The sequence below is a fragment of the Sphaeramia orbicularis genome, chromosome 21, assembly GCF_902148855.1.
Source record: "Sphaeramia orbicularis chromosome 21, fSphaOr1.1, whole genome shotgun sequence".
Lineage (NCBI taxonomy): Eukaryota > Metazoa > Chordata > Actinopteri > Kurtiformes > Apogonidae > Sphaeramia > Sphaeramia orbicularis.
Window position 1 is genome coordinate 55,576,656 of NC_043977.1, and position 5,551 is coordinate 55,582,206.

The following is a 5,551-nucleotide window of genomic DNA, read 5'->3' on the forward strand; positions in this document are numbered from 1 at the left end:
AAATTCCAAAGTCAAGGCTGTGGAACTCATTTTAGTTGCGGTTCCACATACAGACCAATATGATCTACAGTCAAATAATAACAGTAGGATAACCTACAAAAAATAATGACTCCATATTTTTTTCTCAGTTTGATGTGGAAAAAAACAATATTACATTTTGCCTTTAAATAATGATAACTTTAATTTTTTATCTTTGTTTTTGTGCATAAAATAACATTAAATTATGAAAATATTTACATTTACAAACTATCCTGTAACAATAAAATGTGAACAACCTGAACAAATTATGAACAACCTGAAATGTCTGAAGAAAATTAAGCACAATAACAACAACAAGAATTTTCTGCCTGTTCCTCAGTGTTTAGAGTCTTTGTAGATCTGATCCATAATGTACATGTAGAAATGATAAGTTGAGGCAGAATATTATTAAAATTGCACTTATTTTTCTTTCTATTTTTTGTGTTTTCAGGTTATTCACATCTTTTTTATTTGGATAGTTTATAAAAGTAAGTATTCTCATAGTTTAATGGGTTTTTGCACTAACACAAAGACAAAAATTTGGAGTTGTCATTATTTATAGGTTATTCTGTTATTATTTTACTGGTCCGGCCCACTGGAGATCAAATTGGGCTGAATGTGGAACCTGAAAGAAAATGAGTTTGAGAGCCCTGGTTTAGGTCGACAGTGGATGTTTGGGTGTTTGTGGGTTACAGCAGTTCGTGAATCGGACATCCTGAAAAGCTGAAACGAACACCTCGGACTGTGGTTATCACCAGCACAAATTCATACAAAGAATATCGAATGTGGTTTTTAAACGTGCAATCACAATTTGTGCATGTAAATGACCAAACAGACACCATGCTAAGTGCTTGAGCTCACCCGCAGACATGAATAAACATCTTGATTAGCTGAAAATGTGGAGTTGTTTATGCCCTCTTGAAAGCACTTTGGAATATGGGAGGAATCAGAGCTTGTCACTTCAGAAACCCTCTGTGTAGATAGAGATAGAGGTGAGAAGACGGACACATAATGGAAACCCTTATCGCTCTGGAGGGGGCCCTTTGAGACCACTGAGAGACATGATTGGCTTCTTCCCCTTCCTGACTCTTCATCCTCTTTGCTTTAATCCCCTCAGGCTGGAGCGTATCAAAAGAGATGGAAATGCTAAGAGTTTATTTATTAAATGATATACAGATGAATATGAGTGTTCAGGCGTGTTAGCATCAACAACGTACAGCTGCACACATTCACACAGACTGAGGACGTTGATCAAATCAGAGAAAGAAAAGAAGACAAAGTGACTTTTTCAACAAAATAAATCATTAACTGAACAGAAAGCAATTGTCTTCATCCACTGTCTTTTATCAAACTGCATGGGTTTAGTATTTTTTATTCAATTTCATTCAGTTTGTGGCTTATTTTGTTGTTATTGTTTATCATTTTTGTTATTTTTCTAAATTCATTTTATTGATTACTTTGACTGTTTTTGTTCATTTTGTTGCATATTTCTTTTTTTTTTTTCTTAATTTTTTTTTTTTTTTCTATTTGTGGCTTATTTTTATCAGGTTATGTAGTAGGGATGTAACGATTACCGGTATAATGATAAACCACGATAAAATTGGCAACCGTTAGTATTACCGTTTAAATTCTAATTATCATGATAACCGTGTTTGATTACCGCACTTTTCCGGAGAAAACACCTATGTAAGGATCTGCTTTTATGTCAAATATTTGAGTATAGTTTTAATTTATTACAATTTTAATTGTATATACCTCATATTTGGAACCAATATTCACTTTTAAAGTCTTTGAAAAGGTTCGCTAAGCATCTGTGTGTTATTTATGCAATAAAGTATATACATTTATGCATGTTAATGAAAAGTTCCTTTGTTTGGGCAACATTTTTAAAAGTTTGCTTAAAATTTACTTGACATATTATGGAACATCATGTACTAACAGGAGCATTACCAGCGCATTAGTGAGCACATTTTTTTCTAGGTTTCTTCTAGCTATTAGGTTAGTACTATAGTAACATCAGTCCAAAATTACACAAATATTCAGATTTTAATATTCGGATTTTACATATTTTTTTGTGTTTTCTGGCCTTTTATGTTGATATAGTAGGTTAAAGTGAAAAAATAATAGACAGATATAAAATGAAGTTGTGCTGAAAAAACAGATCCCAAACATGGGTATAGTACCAATAGTGCCAATTACTTTATTATTATTATTTTTTAAATACAACTTGATTAAATTATTTCAGTGTGTGTATTCATACTTTTTGAACATTTTGAGCACAATTTCAACAATACCGCAATAATAAGAAGAAACGTGATAATTTTGGTCACAATAACCGAGATGTGAAATTTTCATATGGTTACATCCCTATTAATGTATTATTTTGTTGGATAATTATTGATTTTTTTCCTTCATTTTATTGATCACTTTAACCCTTTCATGCATGAATTAGGAGAACCTTAGTCAATATTTTTTTTCTTGAGTGATATTTTTCCCTCTTTAGGCATGAAAAAAACAATGCAACTGAATTTTTTTATGACCCTTTTTTTCATGGAGTTACAAAAATGTCTACTGAGCTGGACACCATGCATTAAATTTTTGAAGCAAAGAAACACGTATTTAAAACCCATCATCAGAAAGTGATATACTGTGTGAAAACTATGAAATAAAAGCATTTTTAATGCAGCTAATCTGATGTTTTCTCACATTTTAACATACTCTCATACTAGTTGTTACTCAATTCATGGAGATATGCAAAAAAATTAAACTTTTTGATTAAGAAAACTGTTAATTACAGCCTAATAACAATTAACAATTGATTTACTCTAAAACACGTTACTGCAGATCAGGTTTTATCTAGAAAAGCAAAGTTATAGTGATGGTATGAATTGCAGTAGATGGGATGGTGTATAAGCGTCCACTGTGTTGGCTGATATTGAACTAATACAACAAAAGCCATGAATAAACACGACAACAGATGGAAAATAACTGTCCACTGTAGTGACCAGTACGTATGAAAAGGTTAACTGTTTGTAGTAATTTTGTTGCACCACAAAGAGAAATGATTGGCTTCTTCCCCTTCCTGACTCTTCATCCTCTTTGCTTTAATCCCCTCAGGATGGAGCGTATCAAAAGAGATGGAAATGCTAAGAGTTCGTTTATTAAATGATATACAGATGAATATGAGTGTTCGGGCATGTTAGTATCAACAACGTACAGCTGCACACATTCACACAGTCTGAGGATGTTTGCTTTGGTGTTTTACTCAGTACTCTACGCACTAAAAAGTTGTCGCTTCAAAGTGTAATGTGGTCTGATTATAGTTAAGAATACTTTCTCACTTCTTTAAACATGCCTCTCGGTGCCAATTATAAACAAAACAATGACTGAAATGCTATGAAAAGCCACTTTAATTAGGAGCCGCTTATGAGTCACAAAACACAGCAGTGCGTGTAACAGTATATTTTCAAAAGAAAGTCAATTTAGTGCATTAGCAGACATTTTCTCGGACTTTCATAATCGCAGTCCAATTATACTTTCTTTGTTTTACTAATAGGGAATGATTTTGTTACATCAGTGCGTACAGTGTTTGGAGAGTTGTGTTGAATCCATACAGTATTTGATTTCTAAGAATGTATTACCACAGTTTCCTCTGTAATCATTGAGTGGAGGTGTGCCTCCGCTCGTGAAATATTGCTTTCACTGCAGACAAATGGAAAAAAAAAAAAGGAAAATCAATGATAATTCATCAGATGGTCCTACTGTTTATCTACAACAAAGGATTTGGGTGTAATTACAGCGCGGTAAACATCCTAACAATAAAATTCACTGAGAAGTGGTCCAGGACTGAGGCCAGAACCAAAAGCACAGACTGTACAGAGAAGTGGATTAGCCTCAGTGACAGCGTCCATTTGTCTGTGAACTGCTGTTTGAAATGCTCAAGTATAAAAGTGTGGCTGTAGTGATCGTATTTGGACACAAGGGTGGAGAGGGTTACCGCTACCTCACTGAAAACACCATGTTTATTATGTTCAGCAGCGATTTCTGCTCCGTTATCAGACTGTCTGTGGGAACGTTTGATGCAAGTTGAGCTGAAGTCATTCTTTAAAGGTTGGCGAATAGAATAGAATAGAATAGAAAACAGAATAGAATAGAAAAGAACAGAATAGATTAGAATAGAATAGAATTTCATCCGTAATTTTTATACGTTGTAGTTTTGTAAGCACACAATACCGTTTCAGTTAGTTATTGTTTTTTTTTTCTTTTAATTATAGTTTTTATTTATTTCAGTTAACGAAAATGTTTTTTCAATTCTAGTTTTCATCATTTTGTTAGTTTTCGTTTACGATAATAACCTTGGTTGTGACACTACATAAATTCTTCATCTTAAAGTGAACTAAAGCTGCCAGACAAATGTCGTGGAGTAAAGAGGACGACAGTATAAAGTTTCAGAAAAGTAAAATACGGTGAAAATACAGTGATTGAGTTGATGAATTCACAGGCTACAGTGATAAGTGGTCGAGTGACACAAAGATGGTAAAATATAAGCTTTATATCAGAGTCTGTTATGTCAAAGCACCAATGGAAACATGTCCTGAAAAGGGAATGACTAATGTGATGGATCAAAAAGCACCAAAAAAAATAAAAAATTCAACATGTGATCATCTGTCAACAGCTATCGGAGCCATAAAGCCTGCCTCCCCTTCTTATCTATCCTCTGTGGCTGCGATCCGTCCCAGGCTTCAGGCGCGTTCGCCAAATCCTCCGATGACACGGTCTTTGATGTGGAAGCTGACATCTTGAGGAAGCTGCCGGGAGACTTCAACTCGGAGGCAGCGACGAGGCGCTTTCCCAGCAGCTACAGTCAGAGCATGAGCACAACAACAATACTGCACAGATATATGGAGCTGCTAGAGACGCCGGCAGTGTGTGTGTCGACTGAGGCAAAGGGGAACAGGGGTGTCAAAGTCAGTTTAGTTCAGGGGCCACATTCAGACTAACACGATAGAAAGCGGGCCGGACCAGTAAAATAATAGAAATAATAGGATCAGAGCTTTTGAGTGAAAAAAGTCCAATTCCATAATGAAAATGTTTACATCTACGAATTGTACTCGAACATAGCATGAACAAATATGAACAACCTGTAAATTCTTAAGAAAAATAAGTGCAATGTTAACAATATTACACCTTATTTTGTCAATACCTCCACCAGGAGGTGTTGTGATCGCTTTGCTTTGTGTGCGTGTTTGTTTGTTCGTTTGTTAGCAAGATAACTCAAAAAGTTATAGACGGGTTTTCATGAAATTTTCAGGAAATGTTGATACTGGCACAAGGAAGAAATGATTGAATTTTGGTGGGGGGCGGGGGGCGGTGTACAGTTCTGTTTCCTGTGGGTGTTCAGCCAATGGGTGCAGACAGCAGTAGACAGTCCATTAAGGCGGCCGTACATTGTGCGATTATTTCGATCGTTGCACGCAGCTCCATCCCAAACTGTGCGAATCAGTCGTACAGTCAGGCTCACGATTCCTGTTCT